The sequence below is a fragment of the Acanthochromis polyacanthus genome, chromosome 16 (genome assembly GCF_021347895.1).
Source record: "Acanthochromis polyacanthus isolate Apoly-LR-REF ecotype Palm Island chromosome 16, KAUST_Apoly_ChrSc, whole genome shotgun sequence".
In the NCBI taxonomy this organism is placed as follows: domain Eukaryota; kingdom Metazoa; phylum Chordata; class Actinopteri; family Pomacentridae; genus Acanthochromis; species Acanthochromis polyacanthus.
This window is the reverse complement of record NC_067128.1, coordinates 36,968,961-36,987,759: the sequence shown is the minus strand read 5'-3', so window position 1 is coordinate 36,987,759 and position 18,799 is coordinate 36,968,961. Positions and strand designations below refer to the sequence as shown.

Here is an 18,799-nt window from a genome sequence, read left to right as displayed (position 1 = left end):
CCGGAACTAAACTTCCTACAAGAGATTTCTAGAAATAAGATGTGATATTTAGAATACTGAGATCTTAAAATTAGCTGGAAAAACTTATTTTAAGCTCTATTTTACCAGGATTGTCAATCTTAGGTGTCTTATAATAATCCAGACATGCTCAAATATAGTAGTTTTTCACTCAAAAACAGATTCTTGCTTTCATGTAGCCACCTAATTGGAGATGTATTAACCCTAAAGAATTTTTTAAAATGAATCAAAATCTTCCCAAAAAATCATAAAAATATCTAAAGTGATATCGATCAGTAAAACTTTTAATATTTTCTTATAGAACATTCACATTAAAATCAACCAAAGTCCAGCAAAATACGCTGAAAAAAATGGCAAAATGACAGAATGTGACAAAAAAGTACACAAATGACTCAAACAAGACAAAAGCAAGACACAAAACGACAAAAAATAGACAATCACGATAAGTAAGACAAAATGGCAGAAACCATAAATAAATCTTCTTTTCCTTTCTTCTTTTCCCTTCAGGGGTCACCACAGTGAATCCATTGCCTCCATCTAACCCTGTCTGCTGCATCCTCTTCTCTCACACCAACTACCTTCATGTCCTCTTTAACCACATCCATAAACCTCCTCTTTGGTCTTCCTCTAGGCCTCCTGCCTGGCAGTGGGAAACTCAGCATCCTTCTACCAATAGATTCACTCTCTCTCCTCTGGACATGTCTGAACCATCTCAGTCTGGCCTCTCTGACTTTATCTCCAAAGCCTCTAGCATGTGCTGTCCCTCTGATGTCCTCATTCCTGATCCTATCCATCCTGGTCACTCCCAAAGAGAACCTCAGCATCTTCAGTTCTGCTACCTCCAGCTCTGCCTCCTGTCTTTTCCTCAGGGACACTGTCTCCAGACCAAACAACATGGCTGGTCTCACCACAGTTTTCTAAACCTTTCCTTTCATTTTAGCTGAAACTCTTCTATCACACATCACACCTGACACTTTTCTCCAGCCGTTCCAGCCTGCCTGTACACGCTTCTTCACCTCTTTTCCACACTCTCCATTGCTCTGGACTGTTGACCCTAAGTACTTAAAATCCTCCACCTTCTTGATCTCTTCTCCCTGTAACCTCACTCTTCCACTTGGGTCCCTCTCATTCACACACAGATACTCCGTCTTGCTGCGGCTAACCTTCATTCCTCTCCTTTCCAGGGCAAACCTCCACGCCTCTAGCTTCTCCTCCACCTGTTCCCTGCTCTCACTACAGATCACAATGTCATCTGCAAACATCATAGTCCATGGAGACTCCTGTCTAACCTCGTCTGTCATCCTGTCCATCACCATAGCAAACAAGAAGGGGCTCAGAGCTGATCCCTGATGTAGTCCCACCTCCACCTTGAACTCCTCTGTTACTCCTACAGCACACCTCACCACTGTCTTACAGTCCTCATACATGTCCTGCACCACTCTAACATACTTCTCTGTCACTCCAGACTTCCTCATACAAAACCACAGTTCCTCTCTGGGCACCCTGTCAGAAGCTTTCTCCAGATCTACAAAGACACAATGCAGCTCCTTCTGACCTTCTCTGTACTTCTCTATCAACATCCTCAAAGCAAATATTGCATCTGTTGTACTCTTTCTGGGCATGAAACCATACTGCTGCTCACAGATGTTCACCTCTGCCCTTAGTCTAGCTTCAACTACTCTTTCCCATAGCTTCATCGTGTGGCTCATCAGCTTTATTCCTCTGTAGTTGCCACAACTCTGCACATCTCCCTTGTTCTTAAAGATGGGCACCAGCACACTTCTCCTCCATTCCTCGGGCATCTTCTCACTATCTAAGATCCTGTTGAACAACCCAGTCAGAAACTCTACTGCTACCTCTCTGAGACACTTCCATACCTCCACAGGTATATCATCAGGACCAAGTGCCTTTCCACTCTTCATCCTCTTCAATGCCCTCCTCACTTCATCCTTACTAATCTTTGCTACTTCCTGGTCCACAACAGTCACCTCTTCTACTCTTCGTTCTCTCTCATTTTCCTCATTCATCAACTCTTCAAAGTACTCTTTCCATCTTCCCATCACACTATTGGCACCTGTCAACACACTTCCATCCTTATCCTTTATCACCCTAACCTGCTGCACGTCCTTCCCATCTCTGTCTCTCTGCCTTTCCAACCTATGCAGATCAGTCTCTCCCTCCTTACTGTCCAACCTAGCATACAAGTCATCATAAGCCCCTTGTTTGGCCTTTGCCACCTCTACTTTCACCTTACGCTGCATCTCCCTGTACTCCTGTCTACTCTCTTCAGTCCTCTCAGTGTCCCACTTCTTCTTAGCTAACCTCTTTCTCTGGATCCACTCCTGCACCTCCTCATTTCACCACCAAGTCTCCTTATCTCCTTTCCTTCCAGATGACACACCAAGTACTCTCCGACCTGTCTCCCTGATCACATTTGCTGTAGTTGTCCAGTCATCTGGAAGCACCTCCTGACCATCCAAAGCCTGCCTCAACTCTTTCCTAAAAGTCATACATCACTCTTCCTTTTTCAGCTTCCACCATTTGGTCCTCTGCTCTGCCTTTGCCCTCTTCATCTTCTTCACCACCAGGGTCATCCTACACACCACCATCCCATGCTGTCTGGCTACACTCTCACCTACCACTACTTTGCAGTCACTGATCTCCTTCAGATTACACCGTCTACACAAGATGTAGTCTACCTGTGTGCTCCTCCCTCCACTCTTATAGGTCACCCTATGTTCCTGCCTCTTCTGGAAGAAAGTATTCACTACAGCCATTTCCATCCTTTTTGCAAAGTCAACCACCATCTGTCCTTCTGCGTTCCTCTCCTGGATACCAAACCTGCCCATGACCTCCTCATCATCTCTGTTTCCTGCACCAACATGTCCATTGAAGTCTGCACCAATGACAACTCTCTCACTTCTTGGGATGCTCTGCATCACTTCATCAAGGTCCAACCAGAATTTCTGCTTCTCCTCCAGCTCACATCCTACCTGTGGAACATACCCACTAACAAGATTGAACATCACACCTTCGATTTCTAGCTTCAGGCTCATCACTCGATCTGACACTCTTTTTACCTCCAGGACATTCCTAACAAACTCCTCCTTCAAGATAACTCCTACTCCATTTCTCTTCCTATCTACACCATGATAGAACAACTTGAACCCTGCTCCTAAACTTCTAGCTTTACTACCTTTCCACCTGGTCTCCTGGACACACAGTATGTCCACCTTCCTCCTCTGCATCATGTCAACCAGCTCTCTACCTTTTCCTGTCATAGTTCCAACATTCAAAGTCCCTACTCTCAGTCCTAGACTCTTGGTGTTCCTCTTCTCTCTCTTCCTACGAACACACCTTCCTCCCCTCCTTCTTCGACAACAGTAGTCCATTTTCCACCGGTACCCTGTAGGTCGACAGCACCGATGGCGGTCGTTGTTAACCCGGGCCTCGACTGATCCGGTATGGAAGTCATACATTTGATTCACGTGTTTGATTTGGCCAAAATTTTACGTCGGATGCCCTTCCTGACACAACCCTCTGTATTTATCCGGGCTTGGGACCGGGACAATAAGACACTGGCTTGTGTCCCCTTGCGGCTACATTTTTTCGACATAGTATAGTATGGCGGGTTTTTTTGGACAAAATTCATGATGATTTTTTTTCATTCAAAACTGCTCTATAGTGTTTTTCACAGCCTACTTTACATTATTTCATCATTAAAAAATAAATTTGTTCGTCTAAACCAGGGGTCGGCAACCTTTAACACTCGAACCATTTCCACCCGTTTCCCACAGAAAACAAAACACTGGGAGCCGCAAAATCCTTTTGGCATTTAAAATGAAAGCAACACTGCATATATCGCTTTTTCACCTCTATGCCCTTGTTAATCAGTCGTGATTACTTAATTACAAAGCCTCTAATTAGATTCATTTTTTAATTGTGTCCTTCCACTAATATTTATCTTACTCGGTTAATGTCATTTTTGCTCCTGGACCTCATATGTTACATAATGTTAGCTGGAAATCAATATTTTGTGAATGTCTATTTAACTTGTAAAATCTATTTATCTTAAGCTAATAACTTTTCTCCGGTAAGTCGCTGCCCTGTTTTCCAAGACGACACTCCTCTGACTCTCTGACCTGCTGCCTGGATTCTGTACGTGACATCGAGCCGTGTTCTTGCGAGTAACATGTATTACCCTACCAAAGAGTAGATACTGAGCAAGACAATTATCCGTAGTTTACCTTAGTACTCACGAGTACTTTTGACTCAAAGACAAGACGTATCTTTCTTGGAGTGGAGCTTTAAGGCATGAAACTTGTGGGAATCGGAAGTTCCGTGTTGTCTCTCTGCATCAACATTGCGCTCTCATGTCCCAGGGGAAAACCACAGCACATCAGGTGGAGTGACACGTCAAAGTAAGAGCGGTAATTTCACAATAAAACTCTCTATATTAAAATGCATTGAAACGCGCCTGAAAGGCAGAACAATTTATTTTCCAAAGTTACAGGGAGCCACAACAGAGGGCTGAAAGAGCCGCATGCGGCTCCGGAGCCGCGGGTTGCCGACCACTGCTCTAAGCTCTCTTCCATAAACTGGGTTCATGGTAATAAAATGGAATGGCCTACTTGATATGAAATTCAGTTTCTGAACTTTCATTCGTATTTTGTTGAAGAATTATTGAATAAATATGTTTTATAAAGGGTTTTTGAATTGTTGTTGGTTTTTATTTTTATTTTTTTTAAATCTCATGTACCCCCTGGCATACCTTCAAGTACCCCCAGGAGTACTCAGACCCCCATTTGAGAACCGCTGGTTTAATATGTCATCCAAAAATTGATAAAAATGTCATAGTTCAGTATGTCAAACGAACAATTACCAAAAACATCATAGTTTAGCTTTTGGTCCACAAAACGTTGTTCTGTCCCGGCTGTCTGAAGTAGGCGAGGAGCAACACAAAAACAGTCCAAACGCTGGTTTCCAGAGGGTCAGACAAGGATTTATTTGAAAGAGTAAGCTTACAACAACACAACATGTGAGGGGGTTAAAAGCAAATGAGTGTTAGTAAAATAAAAATAAATGAACAGAACTAAAAGTGAGCTTCAGGCTGACATTGATGGACATTCCAACCAGGAACAAAGTAAAAGATCATCAATACAAAAAAACTCTTCCTGTTCACCTCTTAAAACCCAAAAACACTCTGCAGTAGCACCCTAAACTAAAACTACCAATGGGTTCCTGTTTTCCTTTCTGAACAATTCCAAGGTCCCTCTCCATCTCCCCACACATCCACCAACCACTGGAACACATCTCCAAAGTTCTGCTGAAGCTCAGCTTCCCCTCAGAAGAAGTGCTGCCAGATGAAGGAGCCTTTTGAGAGGCAGCTGGCATCGTGATTGGACGGTACTTTGGTCTGATCCAATCCAGCTTCAGCTCCAGAGACGGCAGGCGGGACGATTCAACGGAGGGCGGGTGGACGAAGGTATGAAGCTGAGAACAATCCAGAAAACACCAGAGGAGGAGCGCAACAGCCCAGGGCCAGAACAAACAGAGTATCATGGTATGTATCTTAGAAAACATCATAGTTAGCCTTTCAGATGAAGAAACTCCATCATATACATCGTATATTGTACAGATAACAAGTCAAAAGACAGAGACATACATTATAGAATTGTAGTAATTGTGAGCTGACTGATTTACTGATGGGCTGCACAGTGGGCTAGTGGTTAGCACTGTGGCCTTGCAGCAAGAAGATCCCCGGTTCAAATCCTGGCCTGGGATCTTCCTGCATGGAGTTTGCATGTTCTCCCTGTGCATGCGTGGGTTTTCTCCGGGTACTCCGGCTTCCTCCCACAGTCCAGAAACATGCTGAGGTTAATTGGTTACTCTAAATTGTCCGTAGGTGTGAATGTGAGTGTGATTGTGTGTCTGTATATGTAGCCCTGTGACAGACTGGTGACCTGTCCAGGGTGTCCCCTGCCTTCACCTGAGTCAGCTGGGATAGACTCCAGCACCCCACATGACCCTAGTGAGGATAAAACGTATCGACAAAGTTTTCTGTTAGAGTTTGTGTTCTTCTAAGTTTAACTCCAAGATTTTAAATACTTTCATTTACTGCAAATGAATATCTCCTCCAAATGTCTCACTAATAATCATTATCAGCCTTAAAAACCCACAAACACCCCCCCTCTATACTGGACCACACTTAGTACAGTCCGGTTCCCCCTTCTATAAATCTGCTTGGAATCTTCCACTTCCTGTTTGTCAAAGTGGCCTTCTACCTGGACAGGTTTAGTTGGAGCTCATCAACAAACATTTTGGGTAACTGCACTTTAATATGGATGGATGACACTGAATTAGAGTCTGCTTTAATGAGACTGAGTTCAGATGTGTAGCTCTGTCATTAAATAGGAAATTATTTCTCAGAATTCACAGAGAAAAGTCTGAAATGTTTGCTAGGTTAGCGTCGCACATGTTCTGTGGCTCAGCTAAAGCTAACTCTCTCCAACTTCTGGATCTCTGGAGCTGCTTGTTGTTCAAATATCTTCTAGAGGTGCTGAAGCTCAGAAAGTCTGAGATGTTTGTTCAGAATCAGCTCATTGTCAAGTCTGATCTGAACTGTCCTCTTTAGTTTAAACTTTCCCTAAACTTAGGAGTTAATGACAGAGCAGCACATCCAGACTCATTTATGTAGAGATTAAACTTCAGTGTCATTCATTGATGTTAAAGTGCAGTTTTTCATGTTTGTTGCTCATGCTCCCGACCAAACCAGTCCAGGTGGAAGACGACGTGAAGAGAAGCTCCAGAGGATGAATATCACACATTTACGTTGGAAATAAATGTCCTTTAATGAGACATTGTCATGTAAAAGTTGGATTTCCCTTTAATGATGTTTAAATCTTTGTTATTTTGTTGATGTTGGTTTCTAAATGTTTTCTGACACTCGGCCCCAAACATTAAAACCTTCTACGGCTCACAAGCTGCAACAATTCACACATTATCAACGATCTTTGTGACTAAACTCAGATAAAAAGTGAAAAACTGCCTGATTCCTGCATCATGAATGTAAATCTTTTTGGTTTTTATGACAGTAAACTGAATATATTTGGGTTTGACATTTTATAAACCAAAACAAGAAATGAATTAGTGGAGAAAACAATCAACAGATTAATGGACAAAGAAAATGTGTTTTCCAACATTTATGTCTGAATTCCTCCAACATTACAAGATACATACAATTTAAGTTCAATTTTATTTATAGAACACCAATTACAGGTCAGATTGTCTCAAGACGTTTTATTTTTATATTTTTTTGTCATATTTAAAATACGACAAAGTAAGAAATTTAAACCTCTTGACTAATCCAATTTATTATTTGGTTTTTAACAGACTAATCAACAATTAAAATAACTTTCTGCACTAAAACTAATAAACATGAGGTCAAATAGAAGGAACAGTTTTAAATCCTGCAGTCCCACGACGACAAGAATAAAGTTTGTGAACAAAAACTAAATCTGCTGCTGGATTCCATTAAAGTCCTAATAAATGATGATAAAGTGTGATACTAAAGGTTTGTGGTGCTAAAAATCCCAAAGTAAAGATATCAAGTTGAACATCTGGATGGAGGCTGATAAAAGTTGACCTCCCTTCATTTCTCTGGAGCGATTTTAGGGATGCTGGTTAAAGAGCAGGGGCCTCATTTATAAAACATTGCATAGGATCCATACTAAAAGTTTGCGTATGCCGAAAATCTGAAATGGGCGTACGCTAGTGATGTTACGAGATGTGCCAAGGCTTCGAAGCGTGTGTTGAGTAATGGAGGGGGCGTTTCCACGAAGCGTATATTTGTAGTATTGTATTTCAGACGGCTGCGCTTTAATTCTGTTCAGTATACAAGCAGTGCATTGACTTTGCACAAAGGTGGGTAGAAAAGGCAGATATTTATAAATATTTTGAATGTACTCAAGTAAAAATAATAATAATAATAATAATGATAATAATTAGTACCAAGAAGTAAAAATAGAAGGCTACATCAGAAAAACGTCTGAAATATTAAAGTAAATAGTTAAAGAAAATATTATAAAACATTAAAAAATACAGGCTACATATTTTTGAAAGAAACAGCAAATCAGTGACTTAGAAAAATATTAAGGAAAATCTATTATCTTTGGAGTATTCTGCCATACACAGCTTTATTAGGCCAAATAACTACAAGAAAACATCCATACTAATCAATAAAGGTCACTCATCTATTAGTTTATTGTTTAATGTACAATAATAATACCTTATTACATAATGCACCATGTTATTACTTTTTCCAGAAAATCAAAAGATTGCAAGTGCATTTTGTAATAATTTTCTCAAAATGTAATAACTTATTACTTAATGCGGCAAAAAGTTTTACAAAATGCATTGGGTCAGCAGCTCTACTCTGAGCTCCCTCCAGATGTCTGATCTTCTCCTATCTCTAAGGCTGAGTCCAGACACCCTACAGAGGAAGCTCATTTCAGACGCTTGTATCCATGATCTCATTCTTTGGGTCACTATCCAGAGCTCATGACCATAGCTGAGGGTTGGAACGTAGATGGATGGTAATCTAGAGCTTCTCTTTGAGGCTCAAGTCCCTCTTTACCACGATGGACCGGTACAACGCCTTCATTACTGCTGACGCCGAACCGATCCTCCTGTCCATCTCTAGCTCCATTTTCCCATCACTCGTGAACAAGATCCTGAGATACTTGAACTCCTTCGCTTGAGGAAGCAACTCCCCCCCAACCCAGAGGGAGAAATCCACCAGTTTCCGGCAGAGAAACACGGCCTCAGACTTGGAAGTGCTGATCCGCATCCCTTCAGCTTCACACTCGGCTGCAAACCACTCCAGTGCTGCTGAAGGTCACGGTCTGAGGATGCCAACGAAACCACATCATCCGCAAAAAGCAGAGAAGCTATCCCGAGGCTCCCAAACCGAAAACTCTCCCCACCATGACTGCGCCTTGAAATCCTGTCCATGAAAACCACAAACAGGATTGGAGACAAGGTGCAGCCCTGGCGGAGTCCAGCACCCACTGGAAACGTGTCTGACTTAATGCCGAGTATGAGGACGCAGCTCTCACTTTGGTTGTACAGGGACCGAACGGCCCGTAACAACGAGCCTCGGACCCCATACCCCCGTAGTGCCCCCCACAAAGCCCCTCGGGGGACACGGTCGTAGGCCTTCTCCAGATCTACAAAACACATGTAGACTGGCAGGTCATACTCCCATGACCCCCTCAGCAGCTCCGCAAGGGTAAAGAGCTGGTCCGCTGTTCCACGACCGTGACGGAATCCGCATTGCTCCTCCTGAATCCGAGGTTCGACTATCGGTCGGATCCTCCCTTCCAGCACCTTAGAGTAAACTTTCCCGGGGAGGCTGAGAAGTACAAACTGTGTTACAAACACAAACACAAACTGTGTTAAATCTAAATTGATTTAGTGAAGTGGTAAACCATTCAAAACACGGATTCATATTTGTTTTCCCCATAAACAGTAAAAGTGACGACATGGGAAGCTCCATGGGCCTCTGTTTTTCTGTAAGCTGAGCTCTCCATGCTTGTAGCTCCTCAGGACCTTTGAGTAGTGCAGCGCTGCATCTCAGTGATAGGAACTAAAACTGAGTTTGAACTGGGTTGTGTCTTTCTTTGATCAAAAAACAACAACTTTGACAACAGGACACTCTGGGCATGAAGGGGCAAAGGGGCAGATGCTCCAGTTTATGTTAAATCATTTAGTTTCTGCGTGAAAAGTAAAATAATGGAAGAACCCAAATAAAAGCAGGATGTCTGGAAAAGCTGTTCTAAATTCCTTCATCTGTTTAACAGCACTTGGCAATTTTTGAAAACCTAAAATTTCACAGGAGGGCTGATCATTGTGTTTCCAAGTGCAGATGAGTCAAACAGCTTCTCAACAGGGTGAGTCTTTTTGTTCTTCGTTTCGATCACTAACAGACGGTTCACTGAGGGGATTCTGCAGCAGGAGGTAATGGAGAAGATGACTGATAAGTGAAGTGAGCATGTGTGTGTGGGTTTCGACTGAGCAACACTTAAGCATAATATTGTTCCATGTTTCTTTTGAAAAAGTGCATTCAAGAGGTGCTTTATTTTCCTGTCAGTGAGCTGCAGTGGGTTTTCTGTGTTTCTAGACAATGAGGCAGAGGTTGTTTCACTAATGCATGTTCTATTTATATTACAGTATAAATAGAACAACTATAATTAGAAGAATGTCAACTGTGATTTTCTCAACCTCTCATTTAAACACATCAGGACTTCTTTATAACATTTGCATATATAAACAAATTAATATAATATGTATAAAATCTATAACTGCTATAATCTTGTTGTCTTGTAGTAAGTGGAGCGTCAAACTGAATAAAACACAAAAACATTTAAACACATGGTTTCTACATCATTTAATTATTTTTTTGCTTTATTATCATCACTATGGATAATAAAGGGCAGATAATGAATCAGCACCATGGAGTAATTCTTTACAGTTTATGTCTGGTAAAGGTCTGAAATGTAAGATTGTAGTTGATCAGTCAAGTTTTATTCTGGAGAGGAGACAGAAGCAGAAGAGCTGCATGAAGCTGGATGATAAAGAGCTCTAAAGGTAACATCTGTTTGCTTCACACAGAGGAAACCACAATAACAGGCACAGGTTCAACGTTGTTACATTCTCTATCAATATGTACGGTGGATTTATCAGTGATTAATCCAACAGCAAACTGTGCTTTGTTTGGTTGCATTTGGGTTTACTGAGGTTAGAAAACACAAACAAAGCTGGGAATTGTTCCATGTTGTCCTCCAGTTTTATTTCAACTGATAAAGCAAAGACTAAAGGAAGAGCAGCCACACCACATGACAGGAAGAGAAGTTCTACTGAGCAAACCACCAGACTAAAGGTGACAAGAAACAAAAGTGAAAAAGCAGCACAAACGAACATCTATCAATTTCCTTCGTTCTCAAATGAGTCTTCAAGTGAGTCAAGGATTTGATGAAGGCATTAGGATCTGAGAAAGTACACAAATCAACCGTAGAAGCTTTTTTATGATCTTTCAAATAAGTTTTAAGTTCAGTCTGTGTTTGAAAAGTTTCTTTGTGAATACAGATGAGGTCTGAACTCCTTCAGTGTCGTTCTTTGCAGTGCTGCAGTATTTTATCTTCACAATTAGTGGAAAACGCACAAAAGTTACATTTCTACTTCATGAGAAGTGACCAAAACAGTCCAGAATTATTTAAAATTCATCCAAAATTACTGTAATATTTTCCAGAATGATTCAGAACTCATTCCAAACTACTTAGGATGCTCTAAGATTAGTAGAAATCTGTCCAAAGTGAGTTAGAATATGTTCAAAATGACTTGAAATGGGTCCAAAATATACTTGAAAATTGATTAAAATGCCTTTAAGCTCATCTTAAATTACTTAAAATCATTTAAAATCAGTTTAAAACAAAGTTAGAGTTTGTTTAAATTGGCTTAAAATGGTCCAAACGTGTTCACAGTGAATTTGTGAATTTGTCCAAAATGATGAATCAAATGTTTATTGATATTTATTTATAATCAGCAGATTTCTTTCACATCCAGCCACCAGCTCCCCTCAGTATCTGTTTTTAACGGCATAAAATGAGCCCACAGCGACCAAACGTGTGAAACTCTCTGGGATTCTGTCTTCTACTGTGTTTGATGTGTTTATTATTTACAGACTGAAAAACTAATCAGTGAATTTACTGCCATCACAGACTCTGGGTCCTGCTCAGGATTTTTCTCATTGATAGTTTGATTTTATCTCCAATCATTTTCAAGCTACAACCGTTTGAAAAAATGATCTTAAAACTGAATATTTTATTGAAAAACTGTGACGCCCAAAGGGTTCAGACCAACGAGAGAAGAAAGCAGCAGACTTTGATCTGTGCTGGTTTAGTGACGTGTTGCTGAGATCAGAGTGCGCTGACAGAACTTTGTCAGTATACAGACTGAGGAAGTGGAGCTCCATCCTTCAGAGAACTTCTGAACTCAAGTGATTCCTGGAAACTGTTCCTCTGCTCATGGTGGAACCTGAAGAGAGTCTAACCGGCATCTGGACAAAGATCTGAAGGAGAACAGGTGAGTTTTACTTTTAGGGGTCTGAAGTTTTCCCAGAGGACAGAACATTTATCCAGAGTTTTAAAAAAAAGTGTTCCAAAGTGACACAAAATGGTCCAAAATATATTTAAAAACAGTTTAAACTGACTTTAAGCTCAGCTTAAATGACATAAAATGGTTCAAAATCATGTAAAATTAGTTTAAAATTAGTTAAAATTAGTTTAGATTGACCCAGAATGTGTCCAAAATGATTTGAAACTTCACAAAGTGACTTAAAATGGGCCAAAATTATTTAAAATGTATCCAGAAGAACTCATTCAAAATTACTGAAGATGATCTAAAATGATTTGAAAGTCATCCAAAGTGACTTCAACCTCTTCAGACAAGAGCTTTGGTTGGTCTGCATTTTAGATTTCTTCTAGTTATTTAGGATAAAGAGAAAGCAATAATAATCAGACAATATCTCATGTCTGATTATTAGATCTATCATATTTTATTATATCGAACCTGGATGGAGGCCGTCATACACGGGAATGGTCTGTTCAACTGAGGATCCAGGAGATGTTAGCAGAGGTGGTCAGCCTCATGAAGAGATGATTTAAAAAATTATTTTGAGCAAAAAATGACTTGGGCCATTATTTTAGGAAGGTGACAATATTTATATTATAGTAACTATTAATTATTATATTAAGAACTCATTCAAAATTACTTATAATCTAAAATTATCAGAAATTTCTCCAAAATGACTTAAAAATGGTTCAAAATGTACCTGAAAATTGTTCAAACTGACTAGAAGCTCATCTTAAATTATTTGGAATGGTTCAAAATCATTAAAACATTTATTCAAAATGAGTTAAAGTTTGTTCTAAATGACTCAAAATTATGTGAAAATTATCCAGAAGGCGGGCTGCTCAGTGGAGTAGTGGTCAGCACGTTCGCCTTGCAGCAAGAAGATCCCCGGTTCAAATCCCGGCCTGGGATCTTTCTGCATGGAGTTTGCATGTTCTCCCTGAGCATGCGTGGGTTTTCTCTGGGTACTCCGGCTTCCTCCCACAGTCCAAAAACATGCTGAGGTTAATTGGTTACTCTAAATTGTCCGTGAGTGTGAATGTGTGTCTGTATATGTATCCCTGTGACAGACTGGTGACCTGTCCAGGGTGTCCCCTGCCTTCACCCGAGTCAGCTGGGATAGACTCCAGCACCCCCCATGACCCTAGTGAGGAGGATGGATGGACTCAGAAGTCATTCAAATCTACTTAGCATTCATCCATCCATCATCGCTCAATCCTCTTTAGGGTCATGGAGGCTGGAGTCCATGCAGCTGACTGAGGGTGAAGGTACTGGACACCTGGACAGGTAACAGCCTATCACAGGACTACACAGAGACAAACAATCACACCTACAGATAATTAGAATAACTGATTAATCTGAACATGTTTCTGGACTGTGGGAGGAAGCTAGAGGATAGAATAGAATAGAATACAATACAATACAATACAATACAATACAATAGCCATTTTATTGTCAACCAGAACATACACTAGCTGCTGCACATATATATATATATATATATACACACACAAGTAAATAGAAACAAGTATTTACATAAATATAATAATATATATACAGATCTGCACACGTTATTATTATTATAGATCATGCAAACTCCGTGCAGAAAGACCCCAGGAAGGCCGGGGCATGAACCAGGGATCTTTAAGCTGCAAGGCGACAGCACTAACCACAGATCACTGAGCAGCCAAACTACTGAGGATGGTCTAACGTTATTTAAAGTCGCTCCATAAAAGTCTGATGGTGTTGAAACGGCGACTGGTGGAAACATGAAGTGCTGCATAACTGGCCGGTACATGCTGCAGTCTGCCTCAGACTTAACATGTATGGTCATATCCATCAGCTGAAACACATGCAAAGTCATAGCGCCACCTGCTGGACATGCTTGGATTCACAGCTTTAACTTATCACATCCATCCATACATCCATACATCCATCCTCTATACACCGCTTTATCCTCACTAGGGTCATGGGGGGTGCTGGAGTCTATCCCAGCTGACTTGGGTGAAGGCAGGGGACACCCTGGACAGGTCACCAGTCTGTCACAGGGCTACATATACAGACACACAATCACACTCACATTCACACCTACGGACAATTTAGAGTAACCAACTAACCTCAGCATGTTTTTGGACTGTGGGAGGAAGCCGGAGTACCCGGAGAAAACCCACGCATGCACAGGGAGAACATGCAAACTCCATGCAGAAAGATCCCAGGCCGGGATTTGAACCGGGGATCTTCTTGCTGCAGGGCAAAAATGCTAACCACTACACACTGTGCAGCCTTATTTATCACAGTAAATGTTAATTTTGATTTTTAAAAAATGGAAACACCAATTAGAAATTAGAAACAACCTGTCACAAACAAAAAAAGGTTTAAAACGGACTTTACACATCCGGTTTATCTTGTTGATGAATGTCTGACATCAATACGTAACATGACGCTGTTCAGCTACCAGTCAAACACGGAAGACATGGAGCCTGCAGCACACGTATGTTTTTAACTTTTTCACACAGAATACGTTGGACCATTTTAAGTGATTGCAGACACACTTTGAGATATTTCTAAGAAAATCTCACCTCCTTTTGGACACATTTTTATATAACTTGGGACCATTTCAAGTAATCTAGGATGAGTTTCAAGTAATCTAGGATGAGTTTCAAGTAATCTAGGATGAGTTTTAAGTAATCTAGGATGAGTTTTAAGTCTTCTAGGATGAGTTTGAAGTCATTTAGGACGTAACTGAAGTCGTGTGGGGCAGATTTGTACCAATTTTAACGGTATAATCCATGTATGCATGATTTAAAATTCTGAATCGTTGGTCATCGTTAGCATTGTTAGCATTTTAGCATAGAGGCTAACGTAGGCCCAGTGGTAGAACTAGGTTCTGATCAACAGAACTTTGGGTTTTATTTTCTACAGCTACAGCTCTCCACTGAGTGTGAAGACGACCCTGAAGGACACAATGCTGTCGTCGTTTATGGAGAGGAAACGTTCTCAATGTCGACCGGACAACAAATCCTTCACAGGTTAATGTCGTCTTTCTACAGAATACAGCTGGATCAGAAACCCTGGGTCAGCTCCCAGTAATCAGATTACCACAGTCCAGCCTCCATTACATCCATTCCAGTCAGTAAACATGAGTCCAGGTGGACCAGTTTCACCTCATTTTGAGTCATTTCAGGCTAATTTCACAAGATTTTAAGTCATTTCTGATGAGTTTCAAGTCATTTTTGGACCATTTTATCCATTCTGGACACATTTTAATTCATGTTGCACATTTTTAAAGCGCTACAGACACATTTCAAGTTATTTTGGACAATTTTAAGACCTTTAGGAACATTCTAAGTAGTCTGGAATGAGTTTCAAGTCATTTTGCACAATTTTCAAGAAATGTAAGTCGTTTTGGACACAGATTTTACCTTCTTTTAGACAAAGTTCAAAAGGTTTCAGACCTTTTTTAAGTAATTTAGGATGATTTTAAAAACTATTAAGTCATTTTGGACCATTTTAAGTGATTTCAGAAACACTTTGAGACGTTTTTAATAAATTTCATCTCCTTTTGGACAAATTTTCAGATGATCTGGGACCATTTCATGATTTAAGTTATTTTTGACACATTTTGAGTCATTCTGGTGTTCATTTTGTTCATTAGTATAAACTCTTTGTGGTTTTTCTCTTCCTCTGTTCAGTTCTTCTCCATGTGGAGCCGTGATGCAGACATAGATAAATCCAGTTCATTGATCCAGGACTGAGAAGGTTCTGCTGTTCTGTTAGAACCATGTTACGCAAGTTAGACTGATTTTAGACTATTCTTTTGGTCATCTTGGACAATTTTTAGTAACGTTGGACACATTTCAGTGACTTGGGAAACAATTTTAGTCCCTTCTGACAAATTTTAGGTAGTTTTGGATCAACTTTGAGTCATTCTCCATGCTTCTCGCTGGTGTTGGACAGGTTTTGGGTCAGCTGTGATAAATCTGGAGTTATTCTGGACACATTTTAGAACCATGTTCATCAGGTAGACTGGTTGGAATCACAGCTGGACTCTGGTTGAGTTTCTACTTTGGGTCTGAATTCGTATTTTTCTCTTTATAAAGTAGTTTGGTGATGTTGTTGTATTTATAAACAGTGTCTGTCTCTGTCTGTAGTTCTGTGCAGGTTTTCCAGTTGCCTCTTTACGTGACTGAAGATCCGGTCGGAGACTCTGAACCTCCAGAGACTGACGAGCCTTAATGAGCTTCATGTCACAACACCGAGTACGTTTCTGTCCATAAATCTGCTTTGATCAGAGTCTTCTTTCTGTTTTTATGATTACTATGGAACATTTATTGTTGAACATTCATTATGAGAGCTTTGTTGTTAAGGTGCTTTCTCTGTGTTTTCTAAGGTCTTTGATGGACGAGGACGATGACTGAAACCACCTGAACGTGGCATTCTGACCTTCTGATCTCCCTACCGAACACACTGAACTTGGTTTGCAGGAATGAAGAGTTTAAATCAGGGCATTAAAGAAATGTAGCATCATCAGAGTGATGATCTGGAGTCAGTGTCTGGTAGCAGGTAGATCAGGACCAGGATGGAAGAAGAATGTAGATGTTGTGTTTTAGCCAAGTTATGAATTAACTTCCATGTAGCCTAAAGCAGTGGTGTATACTCTTAATTTTCACCTTTTTTTATTAGTCCAGAAAAACGCCCTGTTTTAGAAACAGTGACATAGAAGACTATTCAATTTATTCAGTCATTTCTACTTGCCCACTATTATAAAATTATCATGACTTGATTAGGAGCAGTTTGTAGTTATTACTGGATTTATGTAACATGTATTTATCATGAGGCAAACATGGTGTTTCAGTTACTTTTGAACATTTATTTAAATAAAATACTTCAAATATGAAGCTGACAGTGCATCCTTGTTCATATTTCATCATGAATAAAACCTCAATATTGTTTTAGGTCGAATCTTAAACTACCTGTCCCCATTCTTGTGTTTTTACTTACTTTAAAATCAACTACCAGCCTAGAGGTTTTCCCACATTATCCCAATCTAGCTAGCTTCAGACTTACGTTAGAATAATGTTAACCTTTCAAAACGTTAGTCAGACTCGGCCCGACACTCAGTTTAACCCGTTGCGCTTCAGTTACGCTTCAGTGTTCCGCCCGCGGTACACTTTGAGATCTGCATAAGCAATTTGCTAAATGTCTGAAACTGCAAACGCGATTATACAAACACTATACGCCGATGGAAAGCTTAGATTCTCAGGAATCCGCCGGTATAAACCACTTTCAGATGTGATTACCACAGCGGGTAATATAAACACATTTGTCCGACAAACAACGAATATTCATCCATCCGTTCTCTATACACGGCTTCAACACAGTGCGACTCACATTTCCGGGTTCATTATTACACACAGATGAAAATATTCCACAAAAAACGGCCATAATCCAACCTTTTACATCCAGACGAAACAAGCCAGTAAACTATTTTGTCCAAAACATGTCCTGAAGACGGTATATGATCCACGAATCGGTCGTTTTCGAGGAAATGCACCTCGGGATGCCCGTCCAATATTCCCTGTATTTCTTGTCATATTTTTATTTACAAATAGAATATTAGCGATATTTTGTACTGAAAATGGCTGGAATTGACTGCAGCTTTAACCACTGGCGACAAAATATCCTCTCCTTGAAATGTGCAGTCATGTTGCCAGTAGTTTAAAACAAGGATTCATTTGGAAACCACCTTAAAACTGACCTGAGAATTATATCGTCCATGAAAGTAGGTTCGCTCGATACGTACCACTCACTTGAAAGGTGTTTATTCTGACTTTCTCGCATTTCCGCGCATCTTTCAAGCAGACCTGTCAATCAACTGGAGTGCCACAGAGGTGTTAGCAAAACTTTCCTCTGTATGACCCGCCCTACTCTGCCTCTGATTGGCTCATCCCTAAAGTTAACCAATCGAATCAGTGAAGGTAGCATGTACCAGCCAATTACAGGCAGAGGAGGGTTGTTCATGGCTTCATCATCCTAAAGGAAGAGAGGGCTACCTGGCACACAGATATTACTGAATGATGCGCACCAGGGAGCATTAGAAGTGGGTATACGCAATGCTAACTGAAAAATAAGTGGGTATACGCCGTATACCGCCGTATACCGCCGTATACCCTGGACTACACCACTGGCCTAAAGTCTAGAATCTGTACGTTTATTCATGTTTTTACATCTTTCATTATGATCTCAGGAACCATATGAGATAGACATGTTGTGTTTGGTATCATTTTAATCATTTATTCACTGCTATTTCAGAACTGTGATCATCATAAATGTTGAACAATTGGATTTGTACATTTAAGGAATGAACTAAGAGTAAGTTCTGAAGGTATCTGACTTCTCCTGGACAGTGAAGCTCAACTCCATTCATGATTGGTTAGATGCTGGTTTCAATCTGACTCCAAAACTTTCTATGAGGAGGAAAATCACTGGGATTTGAAAAGACTGGCTTTTAAAAGAATGAAGGTTTTTGTTTTTTGTCTTTTTTTTTAGAGAAAATTGAACATGGGCTTGGCTTGTAAGACTGTGGTTTATA

The 18,799-nt window shown here is 40.4% G+C and overlaps 1 long non-coding RNA gene across 1 annotated transcript; it reads left to right on the top strand.

The window, feature by feature from the left end:
- Positions 1-11,995: 11,995 nt before the first annotated feature.
- Positions 11,996-17,176, top strand: LOC110965675 (uncharacterized). Its single transcript, XR_007936836.1, has 4 exons — positions 11,996-12,159; positions 15,130-15,236; positions 16,359-16,466; positions 16,598-17,176. It is a non-coding gene; the product is annotated as an uncharacterized LOC110965675 (long non-coding RNA).
- The last annotated feature ends 1,623 nt before the right edge of the window (positions 17,177-18,799 follow it).